Source organism: Podarcis cretensis (genome assembly GCF_951804945.1).
Source record: "Podarcis cretensis genome assembly, chromosome: 15".
Classification (NCBI taxonomy): domain Eukaryota; kingdom Metazoa; phylum Chordata; class Lepidosauria; order Squamata; family Lacertidae; genus Podarcis; species Podarcis cretensis.
The window spans coordinates 20,295,628-20,316,042 of record NC_137185.1 but is presented as its reverse complement, the minus strand read 5'-3'; the positions used below and the strand labels follow the sequence as shown (position 1 = coordinate 20,316,042).

General features: G+C 43.1%; 1 protein-coding gene across 2 annotated transcripts in view; it reads left to right on the top strand.

Moving 5' to 3' along the window:
- Positions 1–20,415, top strand: part of LOC307203635 (opioid-binding protein/cell adhesion molecule homolog) — a 763,808-nt gene that overhangs the window by 111,423 nt on the left and 631,970 nt on the right. The gene's annotated exons all lie outside the window — the stretch shown is intronic.

Genomic DNA, 20,415 nt, shown 5'->3' with positions numbered 1-20,415 from the left:
TTTTTCCCCTCGTGCTCCAGATGGTAGGACCTGGACCAATGGCTTCAAGTTGCAAGGAGGAGATTCTGACTAAACATTCGGAAGAACTTTCAGACAGAGCTGTTTGACAGTGTAACAGCTGCTGGTGGAGGTTTTTAAACCTCCAGTTGAGATTTTTAAAGCAGAGGTTGGTTGGATAGCCATCTGTCATGGCTACTTTAGTTGTGATTCTCTGTTGGATGGGGTTGGACTAGATGGCCATTGAGCGTCCATTGTAACTGTACAATTCTATGAACACTGAGACTATTGAGGAGGATCCTGACACCCTACAGCTGTACCTAGAGCTTTACCCATGAGCTATGGCACTTCCATTAGACAAAGGAGCTGCCTTATACTGAGTCAGACCATTGAGTCCCTCCAGCTCAATACTATCTATACTGACAGAAGCTTCTCAGTGTTCAGAAAAGGCTATCTCTGGGCCCGACCTGGAGATGCTGGGGATTGAACCTGTGATTTTATACATGGAAGGCAAATACTCTACTACTGAGCTACTGCTCTGTCCCTAAGGAGAAAGACCCTGCTGCAGGCCTGCACTTAGAGTCCTACCTGGGAGCTGTATATAGCCCTGTTATGTTACCAGCACCTGTGTGCATCCTGAATGAGTAATCAAGATTCAGCAGGCAACATATCAGCCTTGCCTAGGTAATAAGCATTGTTGAATGTGCCCGAGTTGCATTTATTCTGTAAGGACAATCAGATCCATTGTGGAACTGATCATTAAACCCCCTAAGTTTGGAGGAAGGGCGTAAAACATTTTATTTAGTGTACTAAACATCCTTCTTCTGAAGCCAGTGGAGGGTGGGGCATTGCAGCAGAGTGAGTGAACATCATTCAGCAATATAGCAACGAGAGAGGCAGGGAGGGAACTTAGGCAGAGGGAACAGTGATGTGAGACTCTGGGTGTTACAATTCCTCAAGAATGTGCCAATATTTCATGTGTGAAATATGGGAGAGTATAGACCATCTCCTGCCCCCGCTCCCACCCCTTAGAGTGGCAGCTGAAAATCCTGCTGCCAAAACGTTTGCAGCAAACTATTCAAGGTTTTCAGACCTTGCTGTCAAAATTGCCGGGAAGTCTTGCCCAGGAAAAGAAACAGAGAAAGAGAGAGAACACCACTTGTGATTTGACAGTCTCCGGGTACATTTTGGGCTACTTCACTGAATGTGTCAAGCAGGCAATCCATGCACAATCCATAAATGTCTTATTTAGTGCAACCAGAGGTGGGGTAGAGCAGGGGGAGAATGAGTCAGGGGAACAGAGGCTGGAGAAGAAGGCACTGCAAAAAAGAAAAAAGATGCAAATAATTGAAAGGTTTCAGCAGTCACCTCTTGGTTCGGGCATCCTCCAGGGATCTCCCCTGGCCTGCTGCTGGTGTCTTGCTGTGAAACCTAAGCAACTGTTCAATACCTGGAGTGAGAGGCTGTGTAAGGCAGGTTCAGGAAGAGGGTCAGATCGAAGAGCTGGAGAGGCAGTGCAGCGCTCTTGCTGTGCTTCCACAAATATATCGGCTTTGAAGACAGGAACCAGTACCTGCCTTGTTCCCTCCCTTATTTTAGTAGGTTCAAAGAGGACCTGGTATTCTTTGGGGGAAAACCATGAGTGTTAAAATGGAATAGGTGTGTAAATATTTCCTGATTCCTCACCCTGTGTGTAGCTCAGACCCTCTAATTGTCCCTATTTTCCAGGGATAGTCCTGGATATACAGAAGGTTTATGATTTGTTCCAGAATGTCTCACTTTTCTTTAGGATGCCACTCTTTCCATCAGAGAAATGTTGGAGGGTATGGAATTACCCAATCCCTGAGCCAAGGAGATAAGTAACTATACAACTATTGAAAGACACCTGAAGACAGCCCTGTATAGGGAAGTTGTTTAATGATTAATATTTTATTATGTTTTAATATATGTTGGAAGATGGTCAGAGTGGCTGGGGCAAGCCAGTCAGATGGGTGGGGTATAACAACAACAACAACAACAACAACAACAACAACAACAACAACAATAATAATAATAATAATAGAATAGGATGTCCCAATTTTCATCAGAGAAATGTTGGAGGGTATGATAGCTGTGGGCTTTTTTTATATATCTGAAGCCTATATCTCTGTCTAGCTAATGAATGTATAGCAGTGTTGGAATTTAAATGTCCACACCTTCCTTCTCCAAAGGCGACACTTTTACTTCTTTCATCATGCCACTATGAATAGAACACCTAGGGAGGAAGTTAAACAGATGCATGGAAAATGGCATAGCTAGTTGCAACTGAACATATAGTGCCCATCTCCCCATAAGCATGCTTTGCCCATTGGCCTGATAGCGTTGGAGAGCTGTCAATGTGCCTGTATCCCTTGGTGTACCTCTTTCTCTGGATGAGGGATCATCACAGTCGGCCACACAGTGTGGGTGGGATAAGACAACGGAGCCACAAGGACTTATCTGAACAGTCATCAGTAGTGCAGTTGTGTGAGATCCCTTTCTCTCTTAAAATAAAGTGCATTTGAATTACATGGAGCTATTTATAAAGCCAGATAAATTTCCAAGTTGTCTTTTGCAATGATGAAGCATATGGAAAAGGAGGGGGAAGACAGAGTGAAGAAGTAAAAGAAGAATACACACTGTACTGTACTTTTTAAAACCTTTAAAAGGGTTGCCTTTTTTGTTGCAAGCCATTTTAATTCTTTTTGCAAAGTTTCTTTGGGGAGAAGACTCTTCAGCTGCTTGCCTCTATTTTCAGTGATGGTTGCTTTGCGAAACTGTATACAGGTTCCTCCCTACTTACGTGGGGGTTACATTCCAGACCCCTGTGCACATACGGTAAGTGGAATCGCATAAAGTGGGGAACACCCTCTAAACACCCTTTAAATGCCCTCTCTGCTTCTTTCTCTTCAATCCATACCCAAAATTCTGTATTCCAAAATATATACAACTAGAATTGAAGCTCTGGAGCCAACAGGAGGGTGGAGGACATGCAGGGATAGTGGCTGCTACTGCTGTGCTACCCCACACATCCGCTGTTCAGTGGGGAGACTGAGTTATGTAAACTAAGTACAGCACCTCCAGTCTCTTTGGGGTTTCCTCTGTCCTCATTGACGTCCTATTTGGGCTCTGAATAGGGTCTGCTCATGAGTCACAAGGTCTCTCCAGCTCTCTCCTGCCATTTCTGGGTATGAATCGAATTATTTAATTATTTTGTGGTGGCACGCATATACGCAGTATATACTTCGCAGGAAAATTCCCGGAGTTCTGTTGTTTTTTTCCAAGTCTCCCTGTAGTGCTCTAACACCCTACATGACACCTGCACCTGCTGTGTGTTTGCGTGTGTGTGAGTGCACATGTGTGCATAAAACTCACCTATCAGCAAAGGAGAGGTGAGAGAATTTCTATCCTTGCTGTTTCAAATAAGTCCCCCGTACACTGATAAGGTTAATTGATTTCCTTTTCCTTCATTAACAAAATCCAATTTTCACCTAATGAGAGAGAGCTTTGGTGTGACATGTTTAAATGGCAAAGTGACAAGTGCTGGGACTAGATAAAAAGGGAAAAGAAAATGTGGTGGTGGAAGGGGAGGTAGGGAAAGGCAATCCAAAATCTGCCTGACCCCCCTTTCTGTGCTGTGTTAAGGACACAGTTCCTTTGGACAGTATAGAGCAGGGATGGGGAACCTATAGCACTCCAGATGTTGTTGGACTCCAATTCCCATCAGCTCCATGGTCAATGGTCAGGGATGGTGAGGATTGTATCCAGCAACTTTTGGAAGCCTACACATTCCACCTCTGCTGTGGAGCAATATGGTATGAGGAGCTGGCAATGGGAGCAAATATCTCAAACCACTTTTGGTCTTCTTTGAACATTCAGAAAAGCCAATGCAGAGGGCAGAACAGTGACCTCTAGAACAACCAGGGTCCAGAGAGCCATATATAGCCTCGTAGTGAACTTGGGTGAGTCCATGTCTGACAGTGAGTGGGTGTGGATTTTGAGTCAGCTATGCATTTCACCCAAATATATGCATATGCAGTGTTATGGTGATCATTTCCCCTTCCCTTAAAACTGCAATCTTGAGCTGAGAAACTACAGAGAAAGGGTGCCTAACATGTTTCCACCTGTTCTTTCCCCACTGTAAATTGCTTCCTGCCTCATGCCACTTTCCCTTCTCCAAAGGGTACCAGACACATGTATGAAAGGATGTCTAAATTTGGTGTCTTGTGGTGGGGGAAGTAGCCAGTGGGGAAAGAAATTTAGAGTGGAAGCTGTGTGGGGAGGGAATAGGCTATACCCTGCCCCATTGCTCCTCTGCAACTCCCCAAATCTGCTTCTATTTTTACATTTAGAAAACTGAAAATAGGTAACTGCAATGCAGAAGTTGTGTGTATATATCTACCGGTATATACAATTAGAGACTTACATATATATTGATCCAGTAAATAAGAGATATAACAAAACTGTTAAAATAGTCGACAAATGCTGGGCTATGCCCCGTGCTAGCTCCCATTGAAATTGATTAGGTGATCATGCCCATTCATGTAAATTGCCTTACTCTGAGCAGGACTGTCATTGGCTAAAACTTTATTTAACCTTGAAAAGAAGACAGCATCTGTTAATGAAAATAGAGAATGAGAGAATGTGATTTGATAATGTCTTGAACCTGCACATTCCAAAAACTATATAGGAAGGCCATTTTTTTAAAAAAAAAAAAGTTTCAGAGGTTTGCAATGTGCAATTTTAGTTAATAGAGCAGCTTCCTAAATTCTGTTATACCATTAAGATATATTCAAGTTATCTGACCCCCCGCCCCTGCTAACAACACTATGCCCACAAGGGCATTGTAGGATATTGTTTGCTCCTTCAAGAACTGTAAGCCAGTAATTCTGCAGGGACTGGGAGATGATGGCTACAGATGAGCCTTATACCAGCAAATGACACACTCTGAAAGTCTCCAGCTTAGTTAAAACATATGTTGCTTTGGGCCTTATTTGTGTGTCTTTGCTGAGAATCTCTCTCTCTCTCTCTCTCTCTCTCTCTCTCTCTCTCTCTGTGTGTGTGTGTGTGTGTGTGTGTAGGAATACATGACCCTGTAAGTAAGTGAGCGAGTCACTTCTCATCGGCATGATCAATCTCTCCACAGTCGAAGGCTCTGAATGAGCTGGATGTGTTTTTCTCTGCTACTGAAGTCAATCACATTCAATTTTGCAGCATGCAGAATAGGCAGCTTCTATCAAGCTGTTGTGTAGCATGAAAATGACTTGCCGGAGTCAAATGAATATGACATTTAGGGGGAAGCATTGTGCTGGCTTTTGTTAGTTGCCTCTTTCTGCCAAAGTACTCACCCTTTGCTTGCCATAGCTCTGCCATTGATCTTGAACACCAGTGGGCAGTTATGCTGTTCTTATTGTTCTTGCTGCTCCTTTCCCCCATCATTGCTGCCACCCACTTGCTTGGCAGATGGAGCCAATGAGGAAATAGGCACTGGCCGCTACTCTCCATCCGTCTCATCACTGCAGTTCTTTGTTGCTCCTCGCTTCTGGGGCAAAGCAGGAAGCAGGTGAGGAAGCAGGTTGCACATTGAAGAGGAGGAGTAGGTTCAGGGAGCCCTTGTGGGGTGTTGGCAGTGCCAGATTACCAAATAGGCAGAGTAGCCACACCTTTTAGGGGACCCATGACTTGATCCTGAAAGAAAATTACAATCAAGCTTTCTGACTTCAATGTTTTCCCACTAGGGCACATGCCTCCAGATGCGAAGCTTTCTCTTTTTTAGTGTGTTGTGAGTTTCTGTCGACTCCAGATCATAGTAGTAAATTTGCAAGCATTAGGAAATAATTTGTGAGGTGGGGGGGGAGGGAGAGATTTGACTGCCTAGGGGGTTTAATCTGGTATTGGGTGTTGGCCTTTAGCCAGAGTCCATTCATACTGAACCTTGACACCATCTACAACGTGGTGATCACAGAAGATGGGCTCCTTCACAGAGCTGCTATAAGGATTACTGGGATAATGTATGTAAAGCACTTTGGACTCTCAAAATACACTATATAAATGCTAAGTATTATTATAGACTTTCTTCTGGCTGTAACGGGCAAGTAAAGTGAGAGCTGGTATACATAATTTTATGAAGGAATACATTTTAGCTTTTCGTTTTGCACAGGAGAGAGGGCTTCCTCTCTTCCAGCATTCTCATTCAAACAGTGGTTACCCAGATGCCTCTGAGAAGCCCACAGAAATAGTTTCCCCTCATTGTATAGCCCCATTATCTAGCAGAGATGGGTGAAAGCTGTCAATTTTAGTTTCCCTCATATTTTTCAGTCTTAAATTCAGTTCACCCAACTTGTGCATCAGTTTGCAAACTTTTTTTTTTAAAAAAAATCCTCATAAAAATTGGCACACATTTTTATGTGTATTTCTCATTCTGTAGTACAAATTATTCAAACAACTTCCCCTAATATATTTTCTATGTTATTTTCACCAATATATGCATGTTTATATGCATGTTTCCACTAATAAATGCATTTTAAAAGACATTTTTAGATGAAGAAATGCATCAGAAAATTCTGATAGCTGCATTTCAGTTTGCATACTGTGAGAGAAAGTGCAAATTAGGTAGACTTAGATTAAAATGCAAGCTGAGCAGATTTCTTCCTAACCCTAATGTTTAGAGTTTCAAAAAGCCATCTAGGAGCTCCATACACACTACCCAGGCTTGCACCCCACAGAGGCCACTTAGGTGCTGCTATTGCAGTGGTTTTACTTCATTCCTGGAGGTGCACTCCATTGTCACTCAAGACAAATGGATGTCACCTAGTGCAGGGGTAGCTAGCACAGTGCCCTTCATATGCCCTCTAGATGTTGATGGGCTCCAAACTCACATCAGCTCCAGCCACCATGAACAAGGATCATGCTACTTGGATAAAGGATGGTGGGAGCTGTTGTCCATCAACATACGGAGGAAACTGCATTGAATACTCTTGATCCAATGGCTTATCAGTGAATGGCCAATGCACCCTGTTGATTCTTGCATGGAATCCCCTGCTAAAAAGAGGGTAAGAAACTCCCTTCATTCTAACAAGAGATTATGGGACAAACTACTTTCTGATTCAGGGAGACTGTGAATCAGAACTGCCTGTTAAAAGTGAAGGTTCCTGCCAGCCCATTGATTTAGGTGGGTTTTCATGGAAACCTTATATTAAACAGTGGTAAAACCCCTCCCCTTTAGCAATTGTTTCTGATGCATACCCCTTCTGGATTCCTGCCCAACCAAGTGGGATTTAGCTCCTGCTCAGTTTGGCTGTGCATAACTGTTCTCTGCTGGGAACAGACATGCACAGCCAACACAGGATTTAATCCTGCCCTTGCTCCCATCAGATGGCACCATGATTGACATACACTGATGGGTGGGTAGGTGTGGATCCTCTGATGGGCCAAGAATGGCCTTCAGGCTTCAGTTTCCCTGGCCTGACTGTTGAGCCAAGAGACAATAGATCTGCTTCTTTATAGTGGAAGGAGGGTATGCACTGAGAGCTTCTGCAAAGCAAGCAAGCAAGCACCCCTTGTTTGAGACAACCCAATCTTGTGGAACTGGGAAAAGGCGATGGCTTGAAGTGCAACATGATGTAAGTTAAGATGCTTGTGTAAGAGGCTTCTTTCTCTTCTTTCTTTTCTCTGGACCCCTGAGGCATTGCTGACCTGCTTGCTTTGAACACTGATATTTGCCACAGAAAAATCCTAGCCAAAAGCATCTCTCCCCATTGATCTCTCAGCCCTGCAGTACGACTGGGGAACTAGTTCTGTTGCTGCTCTTTAATGCTGCACAGAAAAACAAGCCATGACAGCTGACGCCTAAGCTGAGCCTGCCTTTCCCCACATCCCTGCTTCTTGGATTGTCTCCTGGCCTGTCTTGCAGCTTTGAGGCAATGACTTGCTGCCTTATCTGACCCAGAAGGGAGGCCAGCTGTCAGCACACAAACATGGCCTTTGTTTGTTCTTAAATGAAAGCTCAGTTAATTAAAACGAGAGATCGCCTTTCTTTATCTGCAGCCGCTGGCCTGTGCGCGGCCATGTGTGCTGGGTCCTGCGGTAAGCTCCAGTGAGCAGGAGGCAGTTGCTTTGACTCAGACTGGATCATGAGGACCTTTCTGACTTTCAACCTGTAGGGAACTACATTATTCCATGTGTTTTCTTCCAGCGAACCCCAGGGCACATTCCAAGGGATACTTGTGTATTGTACAGTATCTTGGGACATGCTGCATTACACAGTTCACTGGCCAAGCCTGTTGGGCTTCTTAGTCACTCCCTGTGAACTGAGAATGTGCCCGAAGAAATGATGCCCAAAGACATAGCCTGCAAAGGAACACAGGAAGCTGCCTCCTGCTAGCTCAGACCATTTGTCCATCTGTCCAGTTATTGTCCATGCTGACCTCTTGGTGGCTTTGCAGGGTCTCTCACCAATCACCCACTACCTGGTCCTTTGAACTGTAGACTTTGAGTGGGTGGGTTGATCTGAACTACAGGCATTTTCCCCATTTATGTGTGTTCTACTTGTGAATGACCATGTATATGTGGGGCCCCAGAAAATAAATAGAATCATACCAGGAAATGGCAGCAGAAAGTTGGAGCGTTCTTGTGGTTTGTGAGAAGACCTTTCCCAGAGTCCGAAGAGGACATCATTGAGGATGGAGGAAGCTCCAAAGAGACTAGAGGCACAGCAGGGCTTTGTTTAGGCTGAGCAGCTTCTCCACCTAGCAGCTGACATGTGTGGTAGCGCAGCAGCAGCCATCACTTTTCTGTGCATCCTCCAGTCAGCCCCAGAGCTTCAACTCTGGTTGAAGAGAGTTGAGTTGAGAGAGAGCAGGAGAGAGAGCTGGAAAGCAGGGGGAAATAGGCATTTAGAGGCTTTGTAGAGATTGGTCCCTAATTTACATGATTTCACTTATGTGTGTAGGGCCCCAGAGTGTAACCCCTGAATAAATGGGGGGACGTCTATATAGTTATCCAGGGACTGTGCTCTTGCATACAAAGCATGTAATCTGCTACTGAGCTTTGGTTCTTCCCTTCCTCCCTCTTTCTTTCTTTCTTTCTTTCTTTCTTTCTTTCTTTCTGGACTGTCATTGCTGGTGACCAAAGTGGAATCTCGATAATGATATGTATGTAAAATACCTCTGGGAAAATTAAGCTGGTTTACAGAACAAGCATTGGGAGCTCTGAATGTATAAGGCTGCCTTGTTCAGGCCATTGGCTCATTTAGTGCCACTTCTGACTGGTGGAAGCTCTCTCTTAGGCAACTCTTAGGGCTCATCCACACTTTAGTTCAGCAGCACCTGGAGGGCCAAAGGTTTTCCACTTCCACCTTACTGAAAGAAATTCCTCCTTAAGTGGTTGCTTCTATGGCACATTCATGTATCGTCTCTGAAAAAGCAATGGAAACTTACTTCCTGCTTCAAGCAAATGGCTTTAACAAATATGCAAATTTAATCAACTAAAACAGAAAATTAATCAACTAACTAGCATTTAGGCTTGCACCAAAGAACCCAACTAGATGCTAAATGTTTTGGCAAGCACTCTCGGGAAAAGCTTACTGGGCTGCAGTAACTGTTGGATCTATACTAATGAGAACACTTTTTATGTAATCGCCTCTCCATACGCTGTAGGAAGGAACATTACAACCTCCCAGCATCCAAATTTTTTAAAAGTTTAATGTGCTGTCCTTGATGAAGGGAACCACTTTGTCACATTAGCATGGCTGGTGGTAGGCACAGCTAATAAACATGAACTTTTCACCTCCCCCCCCTTCCTTGCTGGGGGCACAGGCCAGCTGGCATAGCTGCCGGTGCCCTGGGTGGTTGGCACAGAGACACTCTTTCAGACAGAGACAGCCTGTCACTGGTGATATGCCAATCTTGGTGTTTAAGTATCACCTCTGAGACAAATTAAGTGCTCGAAGACCTGTGAAATTGCAGCATTTGCAGACTGTCATCTAGACAGTTGCATTCAGTGGGAGAAAACAAACTCTTCAGGTCACAAGCAGGCAGGCTTTTGTTGCTGTTAAGATAGCAGCTTAACTGCTGGTGTCCGAACAACAAGCAAACTGTGTTTCTCACCAGCCACATAATTCAAATATTCTGTTGCAGCCCAAACTACACATTATGTGTAATTCTGTTATTGTTTTCCCCAAGGGCATTTGAAAAGCAAACAAACTCATGCAATCACAAAACTACACAAAATGTGTGGTTTAGCACAGTATTTTATTTATTTATTTTTTACCTTGGAGCAAATTTGGAACTTGGTTGAAACATCTGAGACATTTCAAACATCTGAGACCGTGACAAAATGACTTGCCCCAGTTTCCAGCTATCACTGACTTCCAATCCGCCAAAATAAGTTTTAAACACTGTTTCCATCTCTTTTTTGAAAACTTGATGTGTTTAGGAGGTCCAAGGTTCTAATCCCAGTATCTCCAACCAATTAGCTTTCAGGGCTGAGAAAACACTGCTCCCCACACCAAAAATAATAATCTAGATTATTAAATTAGATGGGCAACAATAGGAATGGAATGGAAGAAAAAAAAGAGAGAAAGTGAGAGAAAGTGAAATTGACAGGTGCCTCCATCCCTAAAGATGATTCTTATGTGCTGAGTTTTAATGCCGAGGTACTGTGAATTCACACATGTGGGAGGTGGCAAAGGAACATGAAGGACAATTGCCATCGTATCAAAGGCTTGCTTAGCATTGTAGGTTTGGGTTGTTTTTTGTTGGATAAATGAATCTTTAAGGTGTCCCCTTTGAGGCCCATCTCCTGCCTGCACATATTCTGTTTTTGCAAGCAGAGTAGGGTGGGGGAAAGGGAGAGAATAAATGAAATGGATTAGAGACTCAGCTCCCATAATGAAGTAGCAATTTGTCTTGCGCTCTAGATCCAGATGCATTTGAGCTAACAAGCGGCCTGGCCTTGAGTACTGCAGAATGTTAAGTACCCCTCAGGTGGAGAGAATCCCCAGGTAGCTGAAAGAGGAGTGAGTGATGACAGAGGTGCGAGGGGGTGAGAGAGGGAGAGATAAAAGCCCAGTGAAATCAGCAGCCTCAGACTAGGTGAACCCTGCTGTGAGATAGCTATCTTTTGCACCTGCAGAATCCACAAGGCAGGCTAAGTGCTAGGGTGGGATGGAATACAGATCAAACCCAGTTCTGGGTCATTCACAGCTCCCAGCTGTGCTTTGGGGTGTTTTGGGGGAGGGTGGTGTGGGGGGAGAGAGTAAAAGCTCAATGCTTGATTCTTCTTCTTTTTTTGAGCTGTGAAGGAAATGCAAAAGCTGTAGGAATTGTAACTTTTGTCTTTAATCTGACTTCAGCCAATACAACCAAAGTTTGTTAACCCTTGAAGAAGCCTCTTTACAGAAGATTAAAAATAAGCTGATTTCACTGAATGGGCCAGACAAGGAAACATGAAGGCATATGCATTGCTAGATAATATCAATTTAATAAATAATAAGAAGAGCCACCCATCGTCAATAAAATTCTCTAGGCAGCTTACAAAGAAGAAGCAGACATCATCTATTATTTCAAAATGCAGCAATTAAAAACAACAGGAGTCAAGGGAAGGAGAAAAATCATTCCTTTTATGTTTCCTCTGATGGAGCAAGTACACTGTCTGGGAGCATTCCTAGATCCACTGTTGTCACTTGAAGCCCAGGTGGCCTCTACTGCAGGAATGCTCATCAACACCTTTGGTTGATACAAGAGAGGTGTCTACTTGTAGGGCAGGGTAGATTCTCCATTGTGGTAATTACTGTAGCACACTCAGTGTGAGGCTGCCTTTGTGACTGGTTTGGAAGCTAGGATAGAATGCTGTAGAGCAGGAGGTTGCATTCAATGCTAGTCATACTTAGAGAGGCCCAACCTCTTGAAGCCCTGCAGTGTCTTCTCATTCTCCTCGGGTAATCATGTTGGGTCACCAGCTCATTACCAATGAAGCTGGCCTTTGGATTGCTATTGTTTTTATTTAATATTTATATCTGGCCTTTCTCCCAAGCTGGGAATCAAGATGGCTTACAATGTTTATAAATGTATCAGAACACATTTAGAACCTGCAATTAAAATGTGGTTTGCCATGACAGCAGCCCAGAGATCAACATTGTCTGCACCTTTGTTTTCAAAGGCCTGGCTGGACAGGAAGGTCTTAGCTTGCTGGAGAAAGGATAACAAGGAGGGAACCAGACTAATCTCTCTTGGAAGGGAATTCCACAGTATGGGAGCAGCCACAGAAAAAGTATCTCTATCATGCCACCATCAACCATATGCATGATGTTGATTGGACCAACAGAAGGTGGCCACCCAAAGATCTTAGCACCTGGATAGGTTCATGTAGCCAGATGCAATCCTTAAGGTATCCTGGGCCCAATGCATATAATTGGCAGCCTTTCCCAGACTTGGTTCCCCAGATGTTGTTGGATGACTGATGGACAGTTTCCTTCATTAATGGTCATTGGCCATGGTGGCTGGAGCTGGTGGGACTTGGAGTCCAGCAGCATCTGGGATTTGAGATTGAAAAAGTCTGGGCTAGAGAATTTTCTTTGATGCTTCATTGAGTATTTGCTGCTGCCATTGAACTATTGGCATCACTGAAGGAATAGCCCACTTAATGATTCCCTCTGCCTTTTTCTTCCATTGTGAATAATCAAGTCTTGCTCACAGCCTCAAGTTCCTTAGCAGCTCCCCTAAAGTCCCCTGTAAATGGATCCCCTCCCCCTCCCCACTAACCCAACTCTGATAAGTGGAAGAAGAAAGGGCCTGTTGAGCTGGATGTGCTAAAAAAAAATGGTTCTGAGGAAATTAGTGACAGGAAAAGGTCTTTCTTTATTTGGAATGAAATACTCCTTTGATTAAGAAGAGGACAATAAATGAGGCAGGGTCACCAGAGCGCTTTTGCTTTGAGCAGAGTGACTTAAGTCTAGCTAGGTAGCAAAGAAAGGTAAGAGAGAAAGCAGATTTTTATCTTATTTTTTCATGGCGAGATACAGACTTGATTATAAAAGCAGCAAGGGAGAGGAACTTTTTTTCCTTCCCTTTTTTAATTTAAAGAAGCCTAGGGATGATGGAGATCACATTCAATTCTAAGAGGAGGGGAAAAGAGAAAGAGAGAGAGAGAGAGAGGAGATGAGTATGAAATGAGGCTTAATTTTAATGAAGCAAAATTCTCCATTAAGTAAGAAAACAGTTGGCGGGGTGGGCAAGAGAGTGTGTATGAAATGGGGATGAACCTGACATGCTATTGTGCCTGAGAGGATTAATTTTACACCCCGTGATGGGTTGGAAGAAGGGAGGGAAAAGGTGGTGGATGTAGAGTAGAGGAATCTTTTGATAAAGAGTTTTATGAAAATGGCATCTAAGAGAGGAAAATCAGGGTGGTTTTTTTTGGGGGGGGGGGGAATGGAACCTTGTGGTTAAAGGCCCAGCAATGGAGATCAGAAAAAGTGCATGGAGCCTGATAAGATCTATGTACACATAGCTTATGTCTCCCCTGCCATTCCAGGTGTATAACAGATAGTTGATACTGTTATGGAAATCACCCTGGAGCAAGCCAACAGTAAAATACACTTAGCAAATTGGAATTAACTCTTTATTAGCAAAAACAGGATCTGCATACGAGTGACAGGCCTAATGAGCACAGCAACTCATCTCCAGCAGATCTTGCCCCCATGAAACGGTTGCTGAGACTGAAGGTCTCTGCATCCCCACAACTGCCTAAATCCCCTCCTCTCCAGGGTTTCCCCCAAGTAATCTGAAACTCAGGACTGGATTAAGACCTTTAGAGGCCCTAAACACCACACACACTCACACAATAATAATAATAAACCATAAAATAAAACAACATTTTATTTTTTGAAATGAAACAAATCCTACAGTAAGATGGAAAATAATGTTTATTTTTGTATACTTCCATTTTATATATGACAAATTTTCTCCTACATTTTCTAATTGCAAAGTCTTTGATCAGATCCTCAAAACTGATCTTATGTAACATACCTGCTTCTAAACTTAGTAAAGGCATCCAGCCTGTCTTCTTGCATAGTTGTTCTGTTGAGATTTTTTAATATACTTCAGCTAAGAAAATGAATGCTCAGCTGAGCAATTTTTGACCATTAATGGAAAAAATATATATCTCACAATGGAAAATTTATGTGGTTCCCCGCTTCCCTTGATGCCCTAAGCACCTGCTTATTTTGCTTAATGGTTAATCCAGTCTTAGTTGTAGTTTGATTTATTACGGCCATTGGCCCATATCGAAAACAATACATCAAAATTTATCCATAAACAATACAATTTAAACAGTATAAAATCCAAGTTAAAAGGACTTCCGGGTTGGCGCCATCGCCGAATGGCGGACTCCCTCCGAGCTCCGGAGGGAGCCTGCTCGACAGGGGCTGGGTCCTACCGCGCCGGCGACGCGGAAACCCTCAAAAACCATGGGCGCTGAAACCCATGGACATGGTGACTCGGCGGGCACCGTTTGCACCCCCGACCCGCGAAGGAGCCTTTTTAAAGGCTACGGAGCGGGGGACGGGGGGGAGGTGTGGTGCTATGAGTCCTCCGCTTCCCCTGCCGAGCGAAGCCGCATGCCATTTGACGGAGAGTGCTGACTTCTTCTATTGAAAATTTGGACTAAAAAGAATAACCCGTGAGTAATTGGGAAATCGGATTTAAAAGGAAAAAAAAAATTTAAATTCGGAACGAGCGGGGGAGGTGCAAAAAGGAAGTCCGTCTCCCCCCTGTTGTAGAGGATTTAAAGCAAGGATTTGGCAACTAAGATCGAGAGAAGGGTCTACTTTTTATTGATAAAGTTATTAATTTCACGATGGAAAATTACAAGACTGTGCTGGAGGAGAAAAGTGGAATGTGTGAGCAAAAGCGTAACCCCCCCGGGAACCGGGAGTGATCCGAGAGAGTGCCTGGTGAGGAGACACAGAGATTTTGACAGCTGTCAAAGTAGCTGTCAAAGTAGAAGAATAAAAAGAGAACTTTGTTACAATGACTTTGCCGGTTATATTTGTTACAATTTCGATATAAATTGTTGAAAATAAGGGATAACAAGTTACTTTGACATTTGGGAGTGATCTGGAAGGAAACTGGGTTACCATAATCCCTCTAGAGGGGGCTTTGGGACACTACAAGAACTGCTACAAGTGGAAAATTACGCATGGAATCCGATGGGACTTTTTATCTCCTGGGAAAACTGCAGAAGTGAAACATTATTTTGTCTACAGAGGTCTCTACACTAAAGGAGACAATAGATTCATCTATTGAAGAATGGAAGGGACTTGACATAAGTTTTTGTTCCTGAACAAATAAAGCCTCTGTAGAGGAATTACAAGCTTTTGGAATTAGAACGTTTTTGCAGTGGAACCGGGAAAGAAACCAGAGGAAAGTGAGGAAAGAGAACAACAAGAATTGAACAAAGCTGGAAGTGGGAACATTTGGGACATTCAGATTTAAAAGGACTAAGAAATAAAATTTGAGCTTTACTTTGAAATATAGAGATCTGGATGGAGAAAATGGACCTTCTTGAGATAGAAGGTCCCAACCTTCCAAGATTGGGTGTATGAAACTAAAGATTACCAAAAAGATGGTAAAGACTATTAAAAAGACGGCAAAGTGGAACAAGAGAGATTTGGACATAGATGTGGGGTCTCCAGGTTGACAGCAGACATTGATGGACATTGGGGATCATAACCGGGAAAGGGGGGAGGGAAATTTGGAATCCAAAGGGTGTAAAATTATATTTTGTTCTTTATTTTGTTATTTCATTCTGCTCTGCGTATTAAAGAGGGGAACTCGTGGAAGAGAACAGGGGTCGATTTTAGGAGAAAAAATATTTTCAACAATGGGTCAATGATAATGAGCATAAAATTTGGGGTAAGAACTTGCTGAACTAATGTAATGGAATTGGAATATAAGAGGGTGTGAGGTGGGGAAGTCCTGGAAAGACGTTAATGAAAATAAGGCCTAAAAGTAAATGTTATTTTTGTTCTTTTTTTTTCTTTTTTCTGTCATATTTGGAAATTTCAATAAATATTATTTAAAAAAAATAAAAATAAAATCCAAGTTAAAACACCCATATAAAACCAATTTTACTTCAATTAAGTAAACACTATACACAATAAGCTCCCTCTATGTAAACCGCAATTCAAATCCCTCAGATTTTGGGAGATATGCGTCTTAGTTCTGGCACTTATTGATGGTTCTTAAGTTTAGCTAAGCTGTCAGAGTCATACAGTGATCCATTTCTCCTCTTTTGAAATAAGACATTAATCAGGTATCTAGCGACTGCAAGGGATCTACTTGTGTCTTCGTAGTTTAATAAGTATATTATTTGGGCTTCCTGAGGTCTGTCAGCAATTCTCGATAAATATGGGGCCAGAAACTTGGACCGTGAAGCCGAATGTAATGGACAACAGAAGATTATATGATATAATGATTCTATAGATCCACTTTTACAGTCACAGAGGAGTGAGATCTGTCCGTTGGAGAGTCTGTTACCCAACACATTTGATGGGAAAACATTAAATCTAGCCTTTATAAAGGCATACCTGTGCATCACCACAGATAAGGTAGTTAAATAAGATGGAAGTTTCATTGGAGGTGTTAAGCCAAGGTTTATCGGCGAACAGGTGCCACCACCTGTCGCAATATTAAATTGTAAATCCATCTCCTCTAATTTGTGAGTTATAATTCTCTTGGCAGAAATTAAATCCAATTTTAGTAGTTCAGATGGAGATAGTCCTAAGGACACAAGTTTCCCATGTATTATTTTTGCCCAAGGGCTAGGGAAGTCATCTCTCCAGAGACACTGTATCAAGTGGAGATTTGGAAGTTTATGCCATAATGCCAACCAGTAACAGAGGATGCATTTCCATAATGTGGTTTCTAGAGATGTAACATTTAGTTCGAGTCGTATAGCAGTATTGCCTACACACCTGGGTAATTTTAGCAACCTTCTTAGAAGCTGGTTTTGGATTACCGGTACCTCCAATTGGGTTAGATTAACAAAAGACCCCCATATTGGAATTGCATATGCTATTGTTGCAATCACCTTTGCCTTGAAAACTTTTAACACTGATGGAATATGGAAAGCCCCATCTGAAAAGAAAAAACGCAGTAGCGCAAAGGAAAGGGCTTTAGCTCTATTTAATACATATGCAAGATGGACCTTCCAGCCCATGTTGTGTTGGAGAAGGACTCCCAAGTATTGAAATTTAAAGACTTGGTCAATGGCTTTTCCGTCTATTCTCCAATTATAGGTTTTTCGACTCTTAGTGAAAATTAGGACTTTGGACTTGGCATGATTAATTGTAAGAAAATTTGATTTGCAGTAAACATCGAAAATTTTTAATGCCCTCCTAAGGCCAACTCTTGAAAAAGATAGGATCACTGCGTCGTCTGCGTAGAGTAGAAGGGGGCAACGATATTGGGCAAGACGGGGGGCGTGGATCGTTTCTTGAGAATCTATCAGAGGCATCCTCATATCACTTATAAATAGATTAAAAAGGGTCGGCGCAAGGATACATCCTTGACGAACACCTCTATTGATGGTTACTGAATTTGAGAGGTCGCCGGCCGGAGTGATTCTCACCCTAGCGGCCGATCCGTCATGCAATTTAGTTATTAGCCACAAAAGTCTTTTGTCTATTCCCCATCGTGCTAATTTTCCCCAGAGTAATCCTCTGGGGATGCTGTCAAAAGCGGCCTTTAAATCAATAAAGGCCGCACAAAGTTGGCCTCTATTTGGGGCGGAATATTTCCGGGCAAGGTGGTATAAAACTAAGACATGATCAACCGCTGACTGATTCGGTCTAAAACTAGCCTGTTCAGGCCCAATCAGGTTGTTCTCTTCGGTCCACTTAGTAAGCTTAGTTAACAAGAACCGTGCATATATTTCCCCAATTATCAACAATAAACTAATATTCCTGTAATTTCCCGGGTCATCTTTCGAGCCCTTTTTATGAATTGGAATAATAATCGCATCCTTCCATATTCTTGGAAGTTAATCCAGTCTTGTTGAGACTGTGCCTGTGTGAAACTAACATCTCCTATGCCCTCTTCACACCTCTCCTAGTTCTGGGAGACCAGGGGGGAAAGGGAACTTGCTGCAGCAGGACAAGAAGACACTTATGCCTTATCACCAGCCAGACTCACTCTGCCTCTTGGCCTCCCACCTCTCCTGCTTTAGTTTCTGCCGCTGATTCTGGACTTCTCCTTGCCACAGACTTCCCCACTCACAAATCCATGTTACCTCTTCAGATTCCAACACCTCCTCCCAGTCTTCTCCCTCTTCTCCCATCACCAATCCCCTGGCTCTGAGTTTTCTTCCCCACCTGATTCCTCCCACCATTCCTCTGTGTCCAACCAGTTCGTGGCATCTGGCTGTTGAGAAGCATATTTTTAAGTTGTTTTAAACTGTTTTTAATATTGTATAATATTGTGCTTTCATGTTAATGTTGTGTTTTAATTGTTGTAACGCATTGTAGGGCAAAGAGTAGGTAAGAAATTGTAGTTGTTGTCATTGCTGTACTATCTCCCCTCCACATGCATTGAAAGAAGGTCTGAAAAAAGGGGAGATAGATCCAAAACAAAGACTTCTCCAAATGACCTGTTTATTGCACATCTATCCTAATATGCTTCCGCAAAGGTTACATGGAAGCCTTCATCCTGATCTGTTTGTTTGGAGTTTATGTCTTTCTATCCATGGATCATTAGCTCATACTTTTTATTGCATTCCCCCATCTCTTTCCAAACCACAAAAAGACTCCTTGTTGTGCCAGAGTGCTTTAATTGCACACGCCTAAATTTATGGTATGTGATTCAATCACTTCCACAGAATACTGACAGTGTGGGTGCACCTTAAAATCACTTATGGGATGACTGAGAACATGCCTACCAAAGAATGGGGAATTATGGAAAGTCTCTCTGATATCTAGGAGGGAATGAGTTTATGGAGATGGAATCTAGGCTGTGTGATTTATAGAGGCCTCCCCCCCATAAAAGCCCCCCCACACATTCACTTCAGTGACCCATGAGCTGGCACTGACTGGAGCACCAGCCTCCTGCTACTTTCTGCTTGGCTCAGTCACACAGATGGCAAGGAACTACAGTATTGGCGAATGCTTTCACTTTGTTTCTTCTTCTGGTTCCTTCTGATCATTTGTCTGTGCTTCTTCTTTTTTTTTGGCAGCAGAGCATCAATGTGGCAATCTCCCACAAACAGACTGTTTGGGGGAAGGAAAAAAAAAAAACATTGTATAGCCCTCCCCAACCCCAGCCCTGATCTTGGCTGCTCAGAACAACTTCCATCGGCTACAAAATGTCAGGCAAAGCTCTGCTTTCCCTGGCCACGTGGTGCTCATCATTTGCTAAACCATGCAAGCTTAATCCCCCCACCCCCACAAGCAGTGCGGCAGCATGCCTATTCTTTATGAATATAACATTAAGTACGGTAGGTGTTTTCTTTAAAAGAAAACAACCACCCAAAAATCATATTTATGCAAAGGAAGCTGGAGCCAGAGACACATAAGTGACAATTTGCTGGTTTGCAATCTACAAGTAAACAACAGGAGTCTTGAAAGAAGCAGGGAACAGGTGGGCCAAGTAAGGGAGGTGGGTGATGGCTTGAAGTGCTTTAGGATGGATTTGGCAGCCAATATGCCATTACTTCCCCTCCAGCTCCATTCCAGTGGGAAGTTCAGGACAGGACTTTACAGCCCTGGTCAGCTTCCCTGAAATGGGAAGTGGGTTCCGTGCTCAAATTGTAGAATACCAGATGGGGCTTGGCCCCCTTACCTTTGGCAAATGTTTACTTACGTAGATTTCTTTGAAATATTTATGATTATCATCACCACCATCGTTATTTCCTAGCACGAATACATCATTTACAACAAATTAAGCACAGCATATCCACACGCTAAAATTAAGTTTCCCTGCAATAAACTAAAACGTTCACAATATAGTTAATATTATTTAATATGTACAACCGCCAGTGGTTGCTGGTGCCCATTGGGATTGGTGGGGTGGAAGGCAGGGAGTCCGGGTGATGCCAGAGCCAAAGAGACAGCACCAATGAATTCTAGCTTTGTCCCCACCTTCTTCATACTTTCTGAGTTCTACAAGGGCCAAGACTAAGGAGGAGGAAGCTGACGGGCCATGCCACCCACTGCTCTGGTTGTTAAGTAAGAAGCCAGATGGGTGGGGGCTTCTTTCACCCTAATGGGCCAGCCTTCACCACTTCGCTGCACATTTCTTTCATTTCTAGATTGGCAATTGAAAGGGAGAAGGCATCACCCCTTAAAGGGTTGATTACAGCCAGTTTCTGAATCCTATTTTACTGTCCCTGGAGGCTTAATGTATC